Consider the following 25654-nt stretch of genomic DNA (forward strand, 5'->3'; position numbering starts at 1 on the left):
CAACCAGAGCTTCCAGGGACTAAGCCACTACCTAAAGACTATACATGGACTGACCCTGGACTCTGACCCCATAGGTAGCAATGAATATCCTAGTAAGAGCACCAGTGGAAGGGGAAGCCCTGGGTCCTGCTAAGACTGAACCCCCAGTGAACTAGACTATGGGGGGGAGGGCGGCAATGGGGGGAGGGTTGGGAGGGGAACACTCATAAGGAAGGGGAGGGGGGGAGGGGGATGTTTGCCCGGAAACCAGGAAAGGGAATAACACTCGAAATGTATATAAGAAATACTCACGTTAATAAAAAAAAAAAAAAAAAAAAAAAAAAAAAAAAAAAAAGAGGAGACCATGTCAGAAAGTCTCAGAAACCAATTAGAAAGCAACACTAGTGAGCAAAATTAAAAGTCCTTGAATGACCAAAGGAAAAATGATAACCTTGAGTAATTCCCCCGAAATGAAGTATCTTTCAGTCTATTATTTAAATACTCTCTTAGTTAATGTTCTTTTGCTGTGAAGAAACATAAATCAAATCTTATAAAAAAAGCATTTAATTGAGGGTATGATTACAGTTTCAGAGATTCATTCCATTATCATTATGGCAAGGAACACAGCAGCAATCATGTCCCTAGGTCTAGCATGGGTTTTTGAAAACTGCAAAGCCCATTAAACATGATGCATTTTTTCTACCAAGGCCATATCTACTCAACAAAACCATACCTCCTCATTCTTCTCAAATAGGCCACTCCCTGGTAAACTTTCAAATCTATGAGACTATAGGGCCATTCTCATTCTAATCACCGAATTCATGGCCCCATAGGCTTGTAGCAATATTATAACACAAATATGTATTCAGTCCACCTTAAAAATCCTCACAGTCTTTCAGTCTAAATGCTGTTTTAAAACCAAAGTTTGAACTCTTCTGAGAGTCATGGAAATCACTTAAATGTAACCCCCCATGGAAAATCAAAGTAAAACAGCAGATCACATACCTCCAAAATACAATGGCCCAGAATATACATTATCATTCCAAAGGTCTTGTTGCTATAAAAGAAGTCTCTAGCTCTCCACCTATATTCTTTTTTTTCTTTTTATATTTTTTTCATTAACTTGAGTATTTCTTATTTACATTTCGAATGTTATTCCCTTTCCCGGTTTCCGGGCAAACATCCTCCTAATCCCTCCCCCTCCCCTTCCTTATCGGTGTTCCCCTCCCCATCCTCCCCCCATTGCTGCCCTCCCCCCAACAATCACGTTCACTAGGGGTTCAGTCTTACCAGGACCAAGGGCTTCCCCTTCCACTTCTCCACCTATATTCTTGGTAGGCAAAACCATGTCATTGTCCAAGCCAAGTCAATAGTGGCCCAAACCATCATGGTGGGATAGCTTAAGGCCATGTGGCTGACATTGCCTCTTGTCATATAGCAAAGACCACAAAGCCTCTTCTAAGCAACTTGCCTTAAAATGGGTAGATGCTTTCCACACCTTACATTTTTAGAGGCACACCCAAACTAATTATCTTCAGGATATACTTAACTGCATCTTGCATCTATTAAAGCTTTTATATTTTGCTAACAATTACTTTTCAATATAAAACAATCAAATATCCTGTAACAAAGAGTGATTACTACTCACTACATAATACCGTCACACTAGGTAGTCTTGAAATCTCCTCTGCCAAAACCATTAATCTAAAACTTTTTGGTTTAACCTCAGACAGATTTTTAGGACAAAGGCAAAAGCAGCATAATTGTGTGCCACACTATGACAGCATGATCTCTACGACAGTTACTAATATTCTTCTCTTAAATTTCTTGATCTAGGTCATCATAATTTACATTGTTCTCAGTACCACTGTCTTCCTTGTTCATTAAGTCCACTTTACAGTGTTCAACTGTTTTCCTAATCCAAAATTCCAAAGTACACATTTCACCAAAAGTAATATGGTTAGACCTGTCACATCAATACCTTTCTAATACCAACTTCTTCCTTAGTCACTGTTCCATTGCTATAAAGAAACACTATGGCCAAGGCAGGTTTTAGAAAAAGAAAGCGTGGGGTTGGGGATTTAGCTCAGTGGTAGAGCACTTGCCTAGCAACTGGAAGGCCCTGGGTTCGGTCCCCAGCTCCGAAAAAAAAAAAAAAGAAAGAAAAGAAAAAGAAAAAGAAAGCGTTAAAGTGAGGGTTTGGAAACTTTTTTCAAATAAGAAAAATAATGGGGCAAAAGTAGAAATTTTTGCTTCAAGAGAAATTACAGTGACTAAATGAGATGAATAAAAATTAAAAATGAGGACAATTATTTCTAGAACATCATAGTAATAATTGATGTGCATCCTATTTGTTAATAATAGATGAAGTACTAAAGGACTTAGACACCAACCTATGCATCTTTCTTGGTACATTCAGTCATCAGGAAAGTGATTTTATGATGTCTTCAATTTCTTTGCCAGATGCCTTGCTCCTTCCATATAGATAGAGGGTAATAAGTTACATATAATAGAATCAGGAAAGGAAAAATTACTATCCCTTTAATAGAGATTAAAAGCAGATATGAACTTTACCCAGTGATCAAGGTTAACATCATCAGCCACGTTTACATTTTATCCTCAGATCATCATATGACACAGAAGTGCTATCACCTCTTTGGTTCTCTTCCTCAAAATGTATAATGGGTTTGAGTACATCAACAAGGATACACAAGAGGTTTTATAAACTGCCTGACCAAACACATATTGAAGGTGTCAAAGTCTTCCTGACAGGAAATATCTCAGGGATTTAAACTAAGGATTAATGATAACTGAATTTAATGTACTGTAATGGGAATCAATAAATCTACAGTTTGCTATTGACACTGTCCTTTTATCAATTTTTTAGCATTAAGTCCTATGTGATGGCTATGAAATGCCATAAAAAACAGTGCCTGGAATGCAAGAAAGAAACTTGTCCAATAATCTACAGGAGAATATGGGATAATGACTAGACCAGATTTGTATATTTTTGTTACATTTTTCATGCTAGGATAAAGAGATTTTATAAAGAATTATTTTCAATAAATTGAAATCACCTCAAAAAATGAAAACATATAGTCTACTAGTATGCTACATTGAAAAGAAAGATTCTCTGGAGCAAAAATATGTTTTTCATTCCAGGTTTGACTTCCAACAGCTTCTAGTCAGTTCCAGTTTACAAAATATATAAATTCTCTCATCAGTATTTCTTCAGCAATATTCAAACTGAAGATGATTGAGTTTGTTGAATATTTTACACAGACAGAGAAATGGTTGGTTCCTATAAATATAGGTCTCACATATTTAAACATTACAATACAGTCCTGTAGTATTTTTTTACATTTTATACTATCTTTCTATTTTACAAAAGATTGTAAGTTTCTCTTAAATCTTCCAGTAGTCACTCTCTATTCTTTATACATGTGAGACAAAAATCTAACTAAAACAAAAATTTTAAAATATCTTTAAGGTACTATGTAATTTACAGTATAAATTGTATTCTACACACACACACACACACACACACACACACACACACACACACACAATTTTGTTTTGCTTGTGGCTTATCTCACAGTCATTTATTTCCCAATTTATGGAGACAAATTCAGAGGTCAGTCTGGCAGGATCCCCAAACCCCAGTACCCATAATAATATGAATGAGCTCTTCTCACAATCTGTCATATGGATAAATATTATTTCAAAATGATCCCAGATCAAATTAACATGGAAATTTTTCATATTGTTTTCCTTTTTTGGAGATGTCAAAACATATTATTGTTTGTTTAAAAAACTATTAGAAAAGACAATTCCTTAATTAAGATATGAATTAATTCCTACTAATTATAGCTTCATTTTAGGAACAACTGTGTTGCAGTAAACCAAATTACACTCCAGAGACCAAATCTGAATGCTTTTATTCTAGGCTGACACCAACATTTGATGGATAGTCCACTAGTAAGAAGTTTCTGAGCCTGCAGTTACATGGAAAAACAAAGTGAATAATCAGGTAGATAAGCAATGAAGGAAGGGAAGAGAATAAAGAAAAGGAAAGAATCAACACTTTAAATATTTTGACATTGTCTCACATGAAAAGTGAAAGAAAATAAGTAGAAAGAAAATACAAAAAATGGAATCAAAAATTTTGGATAATGTCTTAATAAAAAGACTGGGAAAATAAAAAGTCAAAGGAATATTTAATATTTTCACAACTTTATATTTTATATTTTATATGAAGAGGATCATTGAACTCAAGAGATCAGAACAACCATGATAGCCTACATAATATAAAGCCATAATGGCCAAAAATAGCTAAAGATCTATTGACAATTTATGGCTCCCAGGGGAAGCAGAGTCAGTATCTTTAAGGGTGTGGCTGGTGTTGGGTTAGCCATGCTCCAGTGGATGGCCCCACACCTGTGAGAATATTATGAGAAGGACAAAGTGGTCACAGTGGGTTACATAAAGGAAAAAGGGGAGACATGTAGTTAGCAAAATGGTAGTCAAGAAGTGAGGAGTATATTGAGAAGGAGGCCTCCTGGTAGGAAGAGGCATAAGGGGTGATTGATAAAATGCATTGTATTCATGCTTTAAATTCTCAAGGAATTAATAAAATATTTTATTTGCTTTGAAAAGTAAGGACAATGACAGCAGGGAACTGTAGCTCAATGGTAGAGTGGCTTGTCTTGAATACATAAGGTCTTGCATTTTATTCCCCAGTATCAAATATAGTAGTAGTAATTAAAATAATTATAATAGTGATAATGAAGTTGGTTCAAATGAAGAATACAACCATAAAATTTTATCCTTTTAAAATTATTCATGAACCAATTCAATAAAACTAGAGAAAACTGAAAGAGTGAAAGGGAAGAAAAGAGATGAAACAAGAACTTCAAAAGAAATGCTTAACTGATAACTAATACAAAAGTTGGCATGTCGTAAGCTGGCTTCTCCATATAACAAATCAGCTTTCCAAACTGTTAATTAGATTAGAACTTCATTACAAAGTGACATGGGAAAACTGATAACAAATAACATGAAAAGGAGCAGATGCATGTCTTAAGGAATGATCTAAATGAGGCCTGAGGCTTACTGATGATAAAAATGAGTTCTCGCAAAGACACAGCAGCAAAAATCCTCCACACAACAAAACACACAATACTCAGAATTAATAAAGCAAGCAACTTTAATTTGCACAGGATGTTTCTCAAAGATATATGTCAAAATATAGCAGCATTATGTAAATAGAAATCTACAAATCAATATCTACAAATTTAGAAACTCAGTTATTTAATAAAAGTCAAACAGGAGATGCAGATTAGCTGGTGGAGACTTTGTCTAAATTTCACAGGTCTCTGGTTTTCATTTCCAGGATCATATAAAAGCATCATGGTGGCACACGCCTGTAATCCTAGTAGTCTGTGTGTTGAAATTGAACAACCAGAAGTTCAAATCATCCTTAGCTACATAGAGAACTGGTTTACATGAGATACTCTCTCATGAAATACAAGGATTTTGTTGTCACAAAACACCAGATCAATGTGTCAGTTCAGGAAAAACAAAATTGATTTCAAAAAACCCCAAAAGTTTCCTGACATTTTTAAACTCTAAAAGTTTACACTAAGAATCCCTATTTAAGACAATAGTCAACAGTGAAGTAATGATGTTCCTCCTGTACAAGGCAACAAATAAAGATAGTGGCTTTGCTTGCTACTTTCTGAACAATTAAGATACTTGTGTAAACTAAGCAAAACTATAATGATATTCTCATCAAGAATTTTTCATTATGTGGGATGAAACTTGTACCTGTCTATGCTAAACAAGGACTCTATCACACAGGTATACTGCCAAGTTTATTCTTGAGTATATACTTAAATAATTACAGCATTATGATTTTAACAGACCGCCATCTCTATGAGTTTTACAGATGATAATAAGTGTGACATGATCATCCTAAAGTTTGGTGATCCTGGCTTCAAACACTAGTTTCACTGGGAGCTGGTTCTTTCCCTTTTTGTAAGATTATATAAGCAGAAAAGCAATACATAACATAAAGACTTTAAAGTATAAACATTATAATAAAGCAATGAATAAAAGCCCATTTTATCAGTAATTTAAAAAGTATTTGGCAAGATAATAGCTATATTTTAATTTATTAATTTTTAATTTATTATATGGAAAAATAGAAAGAACCTATTTGATACGTATGTCTATATATTTCAAATCCTTAGAAGAATAAAGAAAATGTTTTTTTCTTGTGTAATAAAGGTAGCAGTGAATATGAGAACAGAACACTCTATGGAATAAAAATATCAGTGTGTGTTTGGAATCATTACATTTTTTTCTAGACAAGATTAAGGAAACTGTCCATTACAAGAAGACAACCTTACAATGTGTAATTTATTGTTTGGTGGCTTCATAGGCATAAAGGATAGGAAGTAGCCTGCTGTTTTGATTATTGTGGAATGCTTCAGTAGGGGCAGTTGAACCTCTCCTAAGCCTGCACTATAGATACCTAAAACGAAATCCACATAGAGTTGCTGGTACACACTAATTGTAATGGAAAGACACAGAGAAGTTGAAAGCTGAGCAGAGGTTGAGATGATGAACAAGGAAGCAAATTTAGGTAGGTCAATTAAAAGCACATCAATACAGGCCATGAAAGAGATCTCCACTGCAAAACTTGGATGGGTCTAAAAGATACAAAATTGTATGCCAGTGGATCAGATGAAGGTTTAACACTAGTTGCTTAATTATACTAAAGTTCAGGGGCTAAAGATGATGTGGTAAAACAAAAACAAAAACAAAAACAAAAAACAAAAACAAACAAACAAACAAACAAACAAAAACCCCGAAGTCCTGAATTCAATTCTCAGAATTATACAAAAAATGTGAGCATGGTAATGTGCGCTTGTAATTCCAGTGCTGGTAAAGCAGAAACAGGAGGACTCTGGATCCTCACAGGCCATTCAATTTAGTTCAGTAAATGTGTTCCAGATCAGACACACACAGAGAGAGAGAGAGAGAGAGAGAGAGAGAGAGAGAGAGAGAGAGAGAGAGAGAGAGAGAATGAATAAAACTGGAATGTGAGTGTAGGATCTACAGGTAAAAATACATAGAAAGACATCTGAGGGCTGTTTCCTGGAGTGAAGGTTTTGCTGTTTTCTGGATGACTAGTATTCAAATGATACAGATCTAGGTTGACTGGCCTTTAAGGCTCTAAGGTCCTCCCATCTTGTGCTTCAACCAGGCACACATCACCATGCTCAGATTTCTAGTGGAATTCTGGGAATTGATCTTCCGTCTTTGCAAAATACTACCAAGCACAAATCACTTTCTGAGCACAATAATTCTCATGTCCAAGAATATTCATCTCTCCTAAGTACCTCAAGTCTCATTTCAAAAACACAACATTTTGCTTCACATAATGGTCTCCAGTTGTATCCATTTTCCTGCAAACAATGTAATTTCATTCTTCATGGCAAAATAAAACGCTTTGTGTGTGTGTGTGTGTGTGTGTGTGTGTGTGTGTGTGTGTACCACATCTTCTCTATCCCTTCTATTAACACAAACCTAGATTTATCCTATTAATTTGGACATAATGTACAGTGCTAGAAAAAATATGTATATTTTGATGGATATGTTGGAGATCCTATGATATAAACCTAACAGTGGTATGGGCTAGATTATATGGCAGTTCTGATTTCCATAGTGGCTGGACTGATTTACATTTCCACAAGCAATGTGTAAGGATTCCTTTCTCATCTACATTCTTACCAGTGTTTGTTAATTTTTCTCAGTGATTCTGACTAGATGCTTCACTTCATACTATGAGGATATGCTAATGTTATTTTTTCAAACAACATATTTTTGTCATATTCTAATATGCCCTAACTTTTTCATTATCCTTGCCACCGCTCCAACCACCTAACTTCATGCTTTCTCTCACACACACAAAATGTAAGACAAAAACATGAGAATCAAAACAGACTGAAAGAATTCAATAAAACAAAAAATAGCAAAATAATACATTCACATGGAGTCTGTTTTGTGTTGAGCATGGAGCTTTTCTCAGATTGTAGCTGTACCCATGTACCATTCCTAGTGCTGGGATTTTGTCTGGCTTGAACCTTTGCAAACCTTGTTCATACTGTCACAGCCTCATATGTTTATATATCCTGTTGTGTTTGGAAGACAGTTTTATTGGGCATATCCACTATCTCTGGTTCTAATAATCTATCTCTGTACATTGACATAAGAAGTCTGATGAAGACATCTGACTTAGAACTGAGTGCTTCAAAGTTTCTTGTTCTCTGCACATTGTCCTGCTGTGCATCTTTTTGTTAATAACTATCTATTGAAGGCAGCTTCTCTCTCTCTCTCTCTCTCTCTCTCTCTCTCTCTCTCTCTCTCTCTCTCTTTCTTGGAGCTGAGGATCGAACCCAGGGGCTTGCGCTTGCTAGGCAAGCGCTCTACCAATGAGCTAAATCCCCAACCCCAAAGGCAGCTTCTCTTAAGGTTGAGTGCTATGTATAGAGCAATGTGTTATTAGGAGTCATTTTATTGCCGAGTCCCTTGAGCAGAATAACAGTAGTACATTTTCCCCTACAGCCGATTATAGGTCTCATCTCAGGTTCATGGCCATTATGCCAATGATTTTTAAGTATTCATTTTTAAGATGCAGGTTCTGAACAATCAAATTATCTGCCATTGTCAACGAGGTAGCTTAGGTGCAGTCTCTCAAGGGATATATAAAAAATTTCTTGAAGTCTGAGAGTTTGTGAACTGAAAAGGAACTATGTCAATTTGTCTACCTAGCATTCAGAGATAGAATAGGCATCTGTTAGATATGGCCCTTCCTATGGAGAGATGGTAAAACTGCAAGGTGTGCAATAACTCTCAAACCCAGGGGATGATATAGGATGCTGGTTTCTGAAAGAGAAAGTAGCCCTAATACCCGGAAATGACTCTCCAGCATCCTCAGTTTAGCAGATTAGATACAGTTTTACACATCGAGTAGTGTGGGGGATCTGTTTATGCATATTTTCCAGAATGCTTCAAAGCTACTAATTGGGAGTTTTAAGGGTTCTTTCACATTGTGTACCGTATTTATTTCTTCAGTCAAAGTGATGGAATTCTTTCTACACTTTGTGAACTCTCCTTGGATCAGTTTATAATTAACTGTAATAGGCAAATAGCCACATCTATGGACCTATTAAAGAAAAGCCTTTCTCTATTTTAGACTTCCTGTCTCAGTTAGCTTGGGGACATGGCACTTATATGACATTTGCTTATCTGAAAGGCTCTGGAAGGCAATATTTTCTCTGATTGAGCAGCTCTCTGAGACACTATGGCAGATATTTCTGAAGTCTTGAGGCTTCTTATGTTCCATGTAGAATTTGAATTTATTCTTGTCTTTCCTTACCTTTGACACTGATATCAGCCCCAGAATATTCTGGTCCCTTTGTATTTAACAATACAGTTTCTCTCTCATATCATTATAAACATGCCAAGGAACCTTCACCATTTGCCCATAATTCTCTAGTTCAAAAAGTTAGTTCATTGAATTCATTTTCTACATGCCACATTCAACATTTAACTTGTTGCTAGATGTGCATGAGTCAATTAAAGGTTTCCTTCTCCTTCAGTGTTTGAGATGTTCTTCATTTTTCCTTCGGGTTGTCACCAATAGCCTACAACAGGGTCAATAGGCTTCCTCTGGGTTTACTGCCTGCTGGTCAAGCTAATATTATAATTTTAGAATCTCCTTACCTTGGACTGCAACCAATATAAGGTGATCAATTGTCTGTGTTGATTAGCTAATAGTACCTAAAAAACAACTCAAAACTTAACCAGCTAAAGCAGCATTGATTTGAGTCATGGTGTGTAATATGTGTAAGATTCTTCACAGGCTGCCTCTACTCAATAGAGCCCAGGTGGCCCAAGACTTGGTGATGAGTCCTATGCCGAAAATGTAACATTTTTAATTAAGCAAGGGTTTTAACTTCTCTGAATGCTTTCATACAATATGGTAGCAAACTTCCCCCTAAATTATCCTAAGGGAGGCAGGGAAAGGAGGAGTATAGGGAGAAAGGAGGAGAAGAGATATAGAAAGGGAGACAGAGAGAGCCATACAGAGGCAGAAACACACAGAGGATTGGTTTTGGATTTTATGATTTCTCTTTAATTATAATTTATTGTCAATTCTATTAATGTTTTATTCAGTTGGCATGGTATTTAAAAAGCTCTTCTAATAATTAAAAGAATGCAATATAGACTATATCTACAGTGCTCAAGCACTAATTTCACATTGTAAGAAGAGCATGTGAGATGGGAAATACACTGATTTGTATACAGGAAGAATAAAATGGGCAGCATTCAACACAAATGACCCCTAACTTACCATAATTTATGATGATTTGAGTTAAGAGTTTTATAATGGAATAAATGGATCCATGCAACCATACTTTTCAATACTTAATTGTATTATATACTCAATACATTAATGTAAAACATGCTTTATATTAAATTTTTGACTACTGTAAACTAATATAGTCTAAGGTACAGTATTTTGTAGGTTAGTTTCATTAATTCATTTTTATTTAACTATGTTCTTACAATATTTTTGAAACATTGTAAGTTGAGGAGCATCTGTATAGACACCTTGGTCATTCTAAATATATCATTTTGTTTTCTTTAAATGTCATCATTATAATGATCCCTAAACTAAAGATTCCAAATTAACTAGAATCAGGTGCTAGTTTGGCCCAAATATTTACTGAATGCTTAAACAAGTTTAGCTTTCTATAAAGTTATTACATATTAAAAACATGAACATAATGTTTAGCAAATGATTTCATCAAAGTTGTCATCAAAGTCTGGGCACGATGTTTCATTTATGTAATCCTAGCCCTCAGAAGGTTGACACTGATGGTGTAGCATTAGTTCAAGGTCAGCCTGGCCTACAAGTGATTGCTCCTTTGAAAAACAAACAGGAAAACAAGGAAATATATTATACAGGCTTATAATTATTCTCTCTGATCTTTTACCTAAACTGAAATGGTAACCTGTTCCCATCACTTTGAGGCCAGTAAATGTCAAATGACATTGTACCACATGGCAGTTCTCATTCAGAAAAGGGCACTAATCCAACATGGGCCACAAGTGATAAATTGAATGTTATGGAAATATATTTGTCAATTTCTAATGATGATATTACTGAGATAGATAAGCTTTGCCTAGCTTTCTACTTGACTTTTGATTTGGTGCTTCCATAAATTTCCAGAGACAGCAAATTCCAATGCCTAAACAATCCCTATAGGCTGACACCAGTTACAATTACCTGATGAATTTTAAACAAAATCATTTCTACTTATGTTTATGTGTATATTTTATATGAATAATATTTGAAGAATTCTTCTATGTATGTTTACAACATATATGTACAGTTATGTGAATATGTATATTCATACATATACATAGTAATAAGTAAAAATTGGAGTCTAATTAAAATAGACAATTCAATCCTTCATTCAGACCAGAAAAAAAATATGCTTGTTGTGCTTGATAATTACTTGAAAGCCATGAATTTAACAAATTATCGATATCCTGCCAAAATGAGTGATCATGCTCTAACTTTGGCTATCAAATGAAAGCTAGAAATGCCTTCAGTGGTTTTCATATTCCAATTGCTGTTTGATGACCAAGGGTTGAATTGGCCATTTTCCTTGACAACTCCATTCATCCTGAAGACTGACTTTCTCTTTCTCAGCTCCTTACCAAAATCATCAAAGGTACCATAACACTTGCTAGGGAATAAGTCACTTTTTTCTGTTAGTTTGAGCATTTGAAAGATTTGCTCTGCATTTCTCAACAGAATATATATATATATATATGCACATACAATTAATTAATTTGACTTCAAATTTAATAATTATATGATAACAAATAGAGTGTACACTTTTGAAATAAAGCAAAATTGCAAGTCTTTAACCTTAATAAAAGTGTTTAAATTTTGTAAGTTTCTCATATAATCTGAAGATTTTAGTGTCATTAATATTCAGTGTATGTATTAAATATAACATAATAGGAAATCATCTAGATGATTCCTTTTGTGAAGAAATAATTCCCCAAACTCAACTCCTGGACTTTTCTACCTGCTTTCTGTATTTTCTTCTTTCTTCCCTAGCCATCAAAACATAAACATGGTTTAAATAATTCACCTTTAAAGTTATATAGTCTTTTGGTAATTTTTTACAGTAGTAATAGTGAGGAAAGTTGGTAAAATGAACAATATAACCCAAGAGGTGATGCTTTTTGAAAAATTATCAGAAAGCGTATAAACCCAGATGCAAAGAAAATTTTAAGTTCTCAGAGTCACAAAGTAACTATCAAAGTGAAACTTCATTGACTGTGTATGTTTCTTAAGGTCACTGTTGCTGTGCTGTAATACCACGACAAAACACATGTTGTGGAGGAAAGGATTTTTTGGTCTAAACTTCCTTATCACTGTTCATTGTCAAAGGAAATCAGGACAGGAACTCATACAGGGAAGAAACATGGAGTCAGGAGCTGATGCAGAGACAATGGAGGGGTGCGGCTTGCAGGCTTGCTCCCCAGGCTTGCTTAGCCACCCCTCCTACAGAACCTAGGAACACCGTCCCAGGATGGCATCACCCTCTGTTATGGTTTGTGTATGTTTGACCAAGGGAGTGGCACTATTTGGAAGTGTGGCCTTGTTAGAGTAGGTGCATCACTGTGGGCATGGGCTTTAAGACCCTCATCCTAGCTGCCTAGAAGTCACTATTCTGCTATCAGCATTCAGATGAAGACTGAGAACTCTTCAGCTCCTCCTGGACCATGCCTGCCTAGATGCTGCCATGTTCCCACCTTGATAATGGACTCAACCTCTGAACCTGTAAGCCAGCCCCAACTAAATGCTGTCCTTATAAGAGTTGCCTTGGTCATGGTGTCTGTTCACAGCAGTGAAACCCTAAATAAGATACACTCAATGGGCTGGACTCTACCCTGTCAATCACTAATTAATTAAATGCCTTATAGCTGGATCTTATCAGACTTTTTCTCAACTGACGTTCCCTCTTTTCAGATAACGCTAGCTTGTGTCAAGTTGGCATAAGTCTAGCGAGCACAGCATGGGTTGGTCTAGTGAAGAAAGAGATAAGAGTTGACTGTACTTGTAGAATCCAACTCCAAACAAAGCGCCAATGCCTGTCGTAAATGAAAATGTGTTATCTCTCCCTTCATTAAAAAAGAAATCTAAGTACGCTTCTCTTTACAAAAAGAAAAGAAAATGGGTTTGTTCTAACTATACCCATTTTGCTCATATTTAACTTATGCGAGATTATTTTTGTTTCAAGAAAACAGATTGCCATAGTATCTTTCTATTTCCAGACCATGCAAAGGGTTATGTTTATAAAAATCAATATTTCCAAAGCTCTTTTCTTTTGTAAGCCAATCTATTTCAATTTTTACCTGTCTGCTGAAGGAAACCATGCATCTTGTAGCAAGCAGTTTGGGTTTTGTCAATTCTTTCTGATCCATTATCAGCCAGCCAAAATTCAAGGTCACTCACTTGAGAACTTCCTGGCAGAGGTTTCCTGCCTTGATGAAGGTCTTTAAAGTTAGTAAATGAGCATGGACTGTTTGGGGCTGTGTGAAGTGCAATTTATCACCCTACCTAATGCTTGCCATCTATGTCTTGCTTTGTTTCTGATCACTTGGCATTGTCAGCAGGTGAAGGGAACTTTAATGGAACCCCTAGTCCTCTCTGTTCCTCTTAAGGGATAGTGTGGTTCATTGCATAGAACAAACATATCTGTCGCTCAGACACTTCGGGTTATTTTTATGAGGCATCCAAATTCTGCATAAGAATGTAACTAAGGCAACTCCCCATTTTTAAAGTATAACTGACCACATCCTAGTGTTTAGGAATATTAACCATGAAGATATAATAACCCAAACACATTGCTATAATTTTTAAGCTATATACATTTTAGAATTTTATATTTCATTGTTGTTAATTTTGTCTTCTCCTTTTTGTAATATAATTTTCCTTATTGTATTTAAATTTCTTCCTTCTCATTTTTGTTCAAAATCATATGTGTGTATGTGTGTGTGTTTGTGTGTGTGTGTGTGTGTGTATACAGATAAATGGTAGATAGAAGATAGATAGATTGTATGTGGTGGTGGTGGTGGTGTGTGTGTGTGTGTGTGTGTGTGTGTGTGTGTATGTTTGTGTGTGTATACAGATAAATGATAGATAGAGGATAGATAGATTGTGGGTGGTGGTGGTGGTGGTGGTGGGGTGTGTGTGTGTGTGTGTGTGTGTGTGTGTGTATTTTAAAGATTTAATATAGGATCTTACACAATGCTCGGTAAGTGCTGAGCCTCTGAGCTATAAATTCATTTTACTTTTCTTGTACTTTAAGACCATATATTATCAGTATTTATTACTCTGTTGGTCAATCCTCCAAGTAAACACAACCAATAGAAAACTGGAGATCTATATCTACAGTAGTTTATTACAGATACCTGAGACTAAAAGATTCCTCCATTTGCTGCCACACGTGAAGAACAAGGGAGAAAGAGCATACATATTCAAGTACTGAGAACAATAGAGATAATGATGGAAATTCTAATCTGTGTTTGAAATTCAGAGTGCAGGGTCTATGGAGGAAAAGGGGTTAATGCTTGTGTGCTGGCATGAGAGAGAGAGAGAGAGAGAGAGAGAGAGAGAGAGAGAGAGAGAGAGAGAGAGAGAGAGAGAGAGTGCATTCAGACTTTCCTTCTCTCAGTTCCATGCCTGCCCTCAGTGGATAGAATGAAGCTCACCCACATGGGATGTAGCATCTACTGTGTCAGTCAACTGATGCTGATCTCCCTGGGAAATCATCTGTTTGGCATACCTGTCAGATTCTTGGACATTCCATGATCCAGGCAGGTCAGCACATAACACTAAACATTACAACTTCTTTTTGGCCTAAGCATTATTTTTGGAATGACTCTTAAACAGTTCTTTTTGTTTTAATATTTCTTCTAACTCAATAGTTCCCTATGTGTATGCATGTTTCATATATATGTGTGTCTTTTTAATGGGCACAATCTATTCTTATCTCCCATTGTTGCTTTTATTATACCTTGCTTAATGGATATAGATTACATAAAATATACTTTTTTGTAACCTGTTTGGATTCTGATTGATTCTTAACTCATAATCAATATTTCTTTCTTATACAAAATGTATATGTTCTGAAGTTCAAAGTAATATTTGTACAAATAAGTTTCTTTCATTATTTACATTGACAAAACAATACATTATGTGTAGAATTTAAATCCTATTTTGTATGAACATTTCTAAATCAATAATTGACATTTACTTTGGTCTACTTATCCATCACTAGTGAACAAGATGTAGAAAACTCTTTCACTATATTTCTAACTTTGCCAATTTGTCCTCCATGATTAATAATTTATCCTTGATGTATGTCAAGAATTGTTTTTGGTTGCATAAAAATTATTGGCTGTTTCTTTCATGGTTGGTCATTCTTTCAATCAAATGAAAAAGTTCAGGGTTTTGACTTTGCCTTGAATTATGCTGTATGAGTCTTTATTTTTTGCTCATGAAGGATCTTCTTTTAGTATATTAATTTTTACCCCTGACTACTGGTTTTTACATTATTAATTTTATTTAATGGTTTATACTGTCTTCGACTTCCATTCCACTCCCAATACTACCACCACCATGGCTCCAGCTGCATACGTAGCAGAGGATGGCCTTGTTGGGCACCAATGGGAGAAGTATCTGGTCTTTCCAAGGCTGGACCCATGAGTATAGGGGATATCAGGGCAGGAATGCAGGAACAGGTGGGTGGATGGATGGGGGGACACCCTCATAGAAGAAGGGAGGATGGGATAGGAGGTTTATTGACAGGAATCGAGAAAGAGGATACATTTGAAATGTAAATAAAAAATTTCTACTACATTTTTGTATCTATTTTCACCTCATCTGATTCGGTGATTTATGCCATTTCTTTCCTCTGTTAGGCAGCAAATACATCCTTGGTCATTAACAACGGACTTCTTCCTCATGGTCTACTTTATACCCACTGTTTATATGCCAACACTACAAAGGTAAGCACCAACTTTCACACTTCACCATTTCAAATGCTATATATAAAGGGGGAACTGTCTGGGCTCTGGTGAGACTCATTAAGCATAAGCTATTTCCTCCTGCTCAAACTAATGGAATCTATATCTGTCTCCAAGTGGAGACATAACATTCAGATCTGCTCCAAAGACAAAAATATTGCATACTATTATCTCATTCCTGAAGAATATCCAGCTGGGCCTGTAAACCATATGGCTAAGAAACAACCCTTTGTGCTAAGGAGATGGGAAGTGGATTCTGCTTCCTGTCTCTTTTTCTTCCTCATTTTCCTCTTTCTGGAAGTTACTAATGTGCAACTGCTTGCTAAATTCCACTGCTGTTCTTAAACTCTAGTAAGTAAACTGCCCTCAGTTTTGCTTTGAGTTCCTATTTAAATTCCTTTATTAACGAGACTGAGAACACCACACACACACACACACACACACACACACACACACACACACACAGAGAGAGAGAGAGAGAGAGAGAGAGAGAGAGAGAGAGAGAGAGAGAGAGAGAGAGAGAGATCAATTTCCCTGGTAGCATGTGGAAACGATGAGGGGAGAAATAAAGTAGATCCACTGAGTAAGTAGCTACATCCCAGGGCTTTCAGATAGCTCCTTTTGCTGAACCAAAGCACCAGCAATTTTACTTTGGGCGAGATTCCTTAGGAGAAGATTTGGTCTCCTAACATTAACTTTCTGTCTTGCCCTAGGTCTATTAACCTCTTTCATTAGTGCTCCAAAACTATCCGAGAAGGAAAAGGCTTTCTATTTCCCTCCACTCTCAGAACCCTCCCTGGGGGGTGGGAGTTAAGAGTGAAATACAATGTGAATAAACAATTCCTTTCTTTCTAGAATACCACAATGTTTAGGACAAATGGGTTTGGTTGCACCCGGCCAGAGGCCAGGGATTACAGAAAGAAAGATTGTTTTCCCTCTTTATCCCTTCTTCTAAGAAGGCGGCCTTTCCTAGAATTGTTATAATGGAACAGAGAGGAGGCATCTGGACACTTTATGGTTGGGCCAACAGAGATGGCTTGTCACCTTTATCCCCATATCTTACATTATTCTTGTTGATAAACACTGTAGGATGCCCATAGACAAGTACCTCAATGGCATCTCATTTCTAGAGGTCCACTTCTACTGTGGGAACTTCTATTTCTCTCTTTTAAGCCTTGGCCTATGGAACTACCATCAAACTCCGTTTTGAACTTAGCCTTCTGGGAGCGATGAATTCCGTTCTTCAAATTTGCCAAAAAAAAAAAAAACAAAAACAAAAAAAAAAAAACTCAAACACTATTGGCTAGGTGGAAGTTTTGTGTGTTTATGAGAACTGGATACCCTAACTTCTTAATTAAAGCCTACCTGAGATAAGGAAGAAAGTTTTGGTCAAATTTAAAGACCATATACTTCCTCAATCATAAGGATTTGAAAGACTTTAATTTCATATCCATTTTCAAGTATTTATACTTTAGATTTTAACATATGTACTTATCAGGGTTTTGCAAGTAGTATTAATTTATACTTATTTTACCTTCTTCCCACCAACTCTTTCAATCCTTCATTCAATAGGACACAAGAATAACCCTTTTATTTTCTTAATATTTTCCACTAGTTCAATATAGTTTCTATCTATCATGGAATCTTTTTTTACTAAATGATTAATGGTTATATTCCCAAGGGGAGTGTTGTGTGTGAGTGATGTTTGGCAGGCTGAGAAGGCTTTGTGGGTTTATGCTGTTTGTGTAGAGAGACAGCTGGTGGGAGTACCACATGACTTTGTGGATGCCTAGTGCTAACTCTTCATTTCTGTCACACATGCCCAAACTGCCTGTTACTTCTTTGAGCTAGATTGCTAGCTCTACCCTTGCTGCATCATAGAGACAAACTATCATATAAGGCTTGCAAAGTCGTTCTAGTAATATGTCCTGGTTGCATGCACTGCTTTGGGGGTAGGAGCCAGCTCTGCCTGCTACAACTTCTATTCACAGGTTTGGAGAGCTGTGTGAAACGAGTCACTATTTCTGCAACTTCTTTAGTACTTGTGCTGATTTGTGGTTGCGCTTCCTCTTCATTTAAAATAATCTGTTTTATGTAGGTTTTTAAAAGTATTATTTTGTTAACTTTATACCAAAAATACCCCCTATACAAGCTGTGGCAGCATGATCTTAGGATTCCAGCATTTCAAAGGTCAAGAAAGGAGAATGATGAATTTGAAGTTAGCTAAAACTACTTAAAAAGACCTTATCAATTTTTCATTATTAATTAAGTTTGCTATTTGATATTTCACTCATGTACACAGGCATACTGACCATGCTCAACCCCAACTCGCTACCACCACCATCCACAGTCCTCCATTCTACAAAATTGCCAACCCACATTCATGTCTGTTTCCTTTTAACTTTGTGACCCACCAAGGCCTTCAGATGTTCATGATTTCAGAGCTATCATGAGAGACTGGTTGGACTTACAATGGGTACATAGCAAGGATCAATGATTTTTCTTTTCCAGGAAACTGCTAGTAGCCATTAGTTCATCAGTAAAGGTTATGCCCTAGTAAACCCACCTCATGATTGACTCTTAACAGGGTCTGTACTTTTGGAGGACCAGTACAGTTGCAAGTTCATAACTGAAAAGGATGCATTAAGTTTAGAGGGTAGAATTTTGTGAACCTCTGTACCATCTTCTGGTTCTCAAACACTTCCTTCTCTTCTGCTAAACTCCCTGAGCATTGACAGTGGTGTAAGCAGTTTATCTAACACTTAACTCTTTTTTATTGGATATGTTTCTTTACTTACATTTCAAACGTTATTCCCCTTCCCTGTCCATAAGCCTCCATCCCTTCCCCTCCCCCTCCCCCTCCCACATACAGGTATTTCACCCATACATCCCCCTTACTACCCCCCCTATATTCCCCTGTACTGGGGGTCCAACATTGGCAGGACCAAGGGCTTCCCCTTCCACTGGTGCCCCAACAAGGCTATTCTCTGCTACATATGCAGTTGGAACCCTGGGCCAGTCCATGTATAGTCTTTAGAGAGTGGTTTAGTCCCTGGAAGCTCTGGTTGGTTGGCATTGTTGTTCTTATGGGGTTGCAAGCTCCTTCAACTCTTTCAATACTTCCTCTAATTCCTCCCAAGGGGGTCCTTCCTGTTCTCAGTTCAGTGGTTTGATGGTAGCATTGACCTCTGTATTAGACATGCTCTGGATGTGTCTCTCAGGAGAGATCTATATCTGGTCTCTTTTGGCATGCATTTTTTTAGTTTCATCAATCTTACCTAGTTTTGGTGGCTGTATACATATGGGCCACATGTGGGCCAGGCTCTGAATGGCTGTTCCTTCAGTCACTGCTCTAAACTTTGCATCTATATCCCCTCCTATGGATATTTTTCCCCTTTTAAGAAGGAGTGGGAGTGCCCGCATTTTGGTCATCCTACTTCTTGAGTTTCCTGTGCTCTGTGGATTGCATCTTGGGTAATTTGAGCTTTTTTGCTAATATCCACTTATCAATGAGTGCATACCAAGTGTGTTTTTCTGTGATTGAGTTACCTCACTCAGAATGATATTTTATAGTTCATTCCATTTGCCTATGAATTTCATGAAGTCATTGTTTTTGATAGCTGAGTAGTACTCCATTATGTAGATGTATCACATTTTTTTAATCCATTCCTCTGTTGAAGGGCATCTGGGTTCTTTCCAGCTTCTGTAGCACTTAACTCTGACTTATTTTCAGCATCATAACAATCCATGAGTTTCTGCAGTCATTGCCCATCAGTGTAAAGAAAGGCTTTAATTAAGGCTTTTGTGTATGTGTTTGAACATACACGTTTAGAAGACAATTTGATGCTATTTGTATTTAGTTCCTTGGGCTTAAATCCCCCTAGTAACTAATGAGTTAGTTACTGGACTTACAGTACAAAGCATGAGAGGGCTTCAAATCTAATCAGAGTGGTTGGTTACTCTTACATAGTGGTGTCACTGTTTCAGGTAGCTACATATTGCCATGAAGATTGATTTATTTGATTGATAGATTTGTAGTTAATAAAATTGGTTCATAATAAAATGATCCTTAATACAAATAAAACTTATTTGTACAACTTTTTGAAAATTGTATTTCTTCCCCCTACTTGCACTTCAATGAGTGTTTGTTGACAGGAACTGCCTTATGTAGGTCCAGGGCAGGTAACTACAGTTACAAGTTCATAATCACAATGTTTTTATTGATGTCTTCCTGTTTTGATTTAGCTTGGCTAGTTTTTTATTAAATGGTGTATGCTTTGGGAAGGTAGTTAATACCTGAGTGGGAAACAATTGCTATAAAACTCATCTGACTACCGAGATTGAAAAGTTCTCATGTTTCTAGAGAATTATCTACTTTTCACAGATTTCTCTGGTCTTGGTGCTAAATGTAGTACTCACAACATCTCTGGTTTCTATGTAGAGTTTGTCTCTGGTTAAGAGTTCTGCTGTTCCAGTTAAAGTCTTTCTTACAGATTGAGCTCGTTGAGACTCTATTTTTTTTTTATGTATTCCGTTGTTTTACATTATTGCAACTTTAGTTCTTAGTGTTAATTAATACCCATTTTAAGTGCTTGTATTATTTGGTGATTTCAATATTTTATTGCCAATAGTCTAATGTATTCTTCTATTGGCTTTTATATAATTAAAAATAATTTAAGATATCATTACCATATCCTATTGTACATTTCACTATCACATAAGTGTCAGCCTGCAGTTTGCTCACTTAGTATAAATTTTCAGAGTGGTTCTCATCTTATGCCAGATATTATTAAAGAAATATGTCTTAATTACCATAGTATTGCATTTTCCCTTAGATCTATGCCTGGTATTTTACTTTATAAGATTGTGGAAAGGGAAGGAAACTAATAGGATATCATTTTTTTTGAAATTTTAGATATTATTTAACTTTGTAAATAAAAAAACAATGTATAGAGTATATGAAAAAATATGCTTGTTTGATATTATTTGTCACATAAAATTTGTTTCCCCAACAGCATTAATTAATGGAACAGAACCCATATGACCGATCAGAGATCTTATCAGTGCTACTGCATTGAGCACTGTGCTGTCAACACATGAGCTTAGGGGAAGACATAATCATATCCTTTTATATCACTAATAATTTCTAAATTAAAACAATAACCAGCTCAAAATAATACCTAAATATCATATACCTATCTCTTGTCCAACATCAACTACATAATAAATTTGGAATAGGTAGCAATATCCCTTGAGGTATATTCTTTTTTGTAATTTAACATCCACTCTCTTCTCATACAGTATACTCTGATTATAGTTTCCCCTCTCTATTCATCTTCCAGTTCCTCTCTAGCTTCCTCTTTTCCAGAAATGCTCCTGTTCTGACTCTCATTAGAAAATAACAGGCTTCAAAGAGATAACAACTAAACATGACAAAGTAAAATATGATAAAATGAAATAAAAACTATCATATCAACATTGGACACAGCAATTTCAAGAAGAGGAAAATAATCTCAAGAGCAAGTAAAGATTCAAAGTCCCACTCATTCTCACAGTCAGGAGTCCCATAAAAATACTAAACTAATAGCTATAATATATATGCAGAGGACCTCGTAGAAATGCGTGTGGAACCAATGCTTGCTGCTTCAGTCTCTGGAGCTCCCAAGTGCCAAATTTAGTTGATTCAGAGGGCATTGTTCTCCTGGTGTCTTCCACCTTCTGTGGCTCTTACCATCTTTCTGCTTCATTTTCCACAGGGTTCCTTCAGCTCTGAGGGAGGAAATTTGATGGAGACCTCCAATTTAGACTCTTTCTCTAGGTAAATCTGGTTGTGGGTGTCTGAGCCTGTTCCCATCTGCTGCTAGACATAGCCTCTCTAATGACTGCCGCTAAGGCACGGATTTATGAGTATGCAGAATACCATTAGAAATCACTTGATTAATTTTTTTTACCAGAATTGTTTATTTTTAACCTAGGTCTCTGGGATGTCCAGTCTATGGTTCTCAGATATCCACACAGTGTCAAGTTGGGTTCCTTTTCATAAAGTGGGTCTCAAGTCAAATCAGACATTTTTTGGCTACTCCCACAAATTCTATGCCACCATTGACCCAACACATCTTGCAGGCAGGATAGTCTATATGTAAGTCAAAGGTTTTGTGCCTGGGTTCGTGTCCACATTTCTCTTTTGGTAGCCTGCAGAGTACTTTCCCTTACCAAAAAGAGTAGAAAGTAGAGCTGAAGGCTCCATATTGGCACCAGCTCAACTTCTTCATGTTCAGTGAGTTCTATGGGTGTGGTCATCAGCAATAGGACCCCAATGTCAGTTTGCTGAGAGCAATCCTTGGGAAAATCCTCGGTTACTTGGGAACTTCCATGGGACCCTCTGGCCAACAACTGAATTGAATAAAACACAGTCCTGCCACTGGAAGCTTCACATGGCTACAGGAAATGGTCAGTTGTCACTCATCTCCCATTAGTAGGAGACTCATTAGGATTGCCTTTATAGATTTCAGGAAGCTTCGGCTACACTAAGTTTCCACACTGCCCTGAAATGCCCCCAAACTCTAGACATCTTTCCCTGCACTCTCTTTCTCCACCTCTTCCAGTTCCCATCCCCACCTGTCCCAGTCTGCCGATGAAATCTAATTTTAAGTTAGGCTCCCAGGGAGATCTTTGTGTCCCTTCCTAGGCCCCTCCTCTTTTCCTAACCTTTCTGCACATAAAGATTGAGATTCTACTATATTTTAATTACCTAAATTACTGTGCTGCCAACCATACAAATATCCCCTTGTGAAAATTGCCTCTCAATGAATAATTTAATTATTTATTTAATAATTTAATTTAATAATTAATTATTTAATAATTTATCTTACATTAGGTTACTATATTATTAATAAAATATTCTTATTTATAATAAAAAGTATGATCTCTACTACATATCACCTTCATAAAGGAAAGAAAAAAAAAGATCATTCAAGAGCTTTTGAATCTAATTGAAAACAATGAAACTTAGGCCTTTGAGATCATTCCAAACTCTTTCATTTTCATGTCATTTATTATAGCCTATTCTTATTGTTCTATATAACTGATTTTATGTATTTTATTGAGTTTTATGGTAAAATTATGAGTCAATCATGTTGTTTCTACCATAAATATCTCTTGAAATGCTATGCATGTAAATGTATATAAGTATTTTAAACATGAACTCATTCATATTTCCTCTTTGTTATTCTTTAACATACATGTTTAGTTAAAGTATTATTTTATAAATGTAATCCGTTTGTCCTTATATTTGTCCCCTTATGTGAAAAGACACACACAGGTACACAAACATGAGCATGCCTGAGTACACACACATACATATCTCTACTTACCTAATAGGTAGATGATTATTTTTGTCTGAGTATAGAAAAATTTTCCCATGTGTCTTTTTCTATTGAGAAATATATGCATGCTGCTGAACAGTAAGTCGGATTCAAGATTATAGCCTTCGTTTTCCTCCATAGAAAATCTGTTTATTTGACTTAAAAGCTGTAGTAGCACATGTCTTCTTGCTTATCTGTCTCTTTATATACATACATTTATTAATAATTATGGTCCTTCATGTATTAGTTATCCTTTCTATTTATAATTATAGTCTTATATGCATCAATTATCTTCAATTTCTTTTTCATCAATTCCTTTTATTCACATGAATTTCCTTTCTTTGACACTAAATAAAATTTATTTGATATTTTTTAAAACTGGATCCAAAATATATTTTCCCGCAGAAACCATTTAATTTACTTTTTGTTTGTATTTTTAAAAAAATTTAGTGAAACTCCTCATACTCCACTGCATATTCTGGTTGTTAGGATCCTGCAGGCATGGGAGCCAGAACCTGGGGTTCAGGGATTTCTTAACCTTGACATCCTTTTCAATATCACCTGTGTTTTCTGTTCCTAGTTATTGCTTAAAATATCAGAATTTTAGGCTTTCCCCTCCATGGCTTTCCAGAGTGAATTTATATCCTATATGATTACGTAACATTGGACCTGTTTATGCTCACAGAGAGCATATGTTCTTATTTATGATTATATATGAAGATTTTATTTATAATTATCCTTGTTAATTCCTTGTTCTTCATCTCCTTCTGATCAAATGCTAGAAATTATTATATTGCACAAATAAATATTATATAGTACTATGTTTTTGCAATAACACATTACTGAAAATATGTTGATTAACTTTGTATTTCTGCATCCTTGACTTATATTTGGATAAAGGAGCTCAAAATAAATGCATACTTAAACACAGCAACTCCAAAATAGTCTCATGCAGACCATGAACATCAAAACTTGCTCACTCTGTAGATTTCATCTGTTACTAACTATACTACACAGTTTTTCAAATTAAAAAGTTGAGATGAAGCCAGTAAGACGGTTCAACAGGTTAAAGTATTTTCTGCTAAGCTTGATGAACTGAGACTCATTCGGAGAACCTATGCAGTGAAAGGGAAAAAGCAATTCCTCAAAGTTGGCTTCTTACATTCAGACAGACACAATATCATGGCAGGAGAACACACACACACACACACACACACACACACACACACACACACACACACATACACACACATACACACACACACAGAAAGAGAAAGAGAGAGGTGGGGGAAGACAGGTAGACAGGCAGATAGACAGACAGGTAGATGATGGATATAAATAAATCCTTGTATTTATTTATTTATTTATTTATTTATTTATTTATTTATTTATTTATTTATTTTCGGAGCTGGAGACCGAACCCAGGGCCTCAAGTGCTCTAGCGCTGAGCTAAATCCCCAACCCCAATAAATCCTTTTAAAAAGAAATAGGCTTCCTATTTTGAGGCACTAAGCAGTGTTTGACCAACCACAAAAGCTGTCTAAGCCTAATAAAAGAGTGGCTCTTTCTATACAATAAAGAAACAAAAGGAGCTAAGAAGTTGTATATGAGCTGTGCTTCCCTTTCCTGGGGTCTTTTCACTTTTATAAATCATCTCTAACTCCAGCCCAGTTCTTCAGCCTCATGGACCAATTTTTGCTCCATCTAGTATCTCACATTTTAGAACATGAGAACTTTCTTTGTGTAAGCCATGGTGATTGGTCAGAGAGAGAAAAATAGCTTTATGAATTTGAATATACTTCAGTCAAGACTCATCCTTCATACAAAGATGTAGCACATATACACACATATATATGGAGCTGATTCTCTGCCTAAGCAGAGAATTGTGTGAATCATCCAAACCAGTCATGCTACCAGGATTATTGATATAACTTTACTCACATACAGTCACTGTAATCTGTGCGTATGTTAGGTTACATGACAAAGATAAATTAAGGTTATACATGGAATATGGTTGCTAGTTGCCTGCCCTTGAATGACAAAATTATCCTGTATTGTTTAAGTGAGCCCAGAGAAATGGTAGTGTTGTTATAAGTAGGATGTAAAAGAGAGTGGGATAGAAG

General features: G+C 36.0%; 2 long non-coding RNA genes across 3 annotated transcripts in view; one reads left to right on the forward strand and one right to left on the reverse strand.

Annotated features, from left to right (window-relative positions):
* Positions 1 to 25654, forward strand: part of LOC146583947 (uncharacterized) — a 412373-nt gene that overhangs the window by 349354 nt on the left and 37365 nt on the right. For both annotated transcript variants that reach the window (NR_203055.1, NR_203054.1), the window contains 2 exon segments: positions 16063 to 16149; positions 21924 to 21985. This is a non-coding gene — a long non-coding RNA (uncharacterized LOC146583947).
* LOC148000389 (uncharacterized) overlaps positions 1 to 25654 on the reverse strand; it is a 319504-nt gene that overhangs the window by 19005 nt on the left and 274845 nt on the right. The window lies entirely within an intron of this gene.

The sequence above is a fragment of the Rattus norvegicus genome, chromosome 16 (genome assembly GCF_021556685.1).
Source record: "Rattus norvegicus strain SHRSP/BbbUtx chromosome 16, alternate assembly SHRSP_T2T, whole genome shotgun sequence".
Taxonomy (NCBI): domain Eukaryota; kingdom Metazoa; phylum Chordata; class Mammalia; order Rodentia; family Muridae; genus Rattus; species Rattus norvegicus.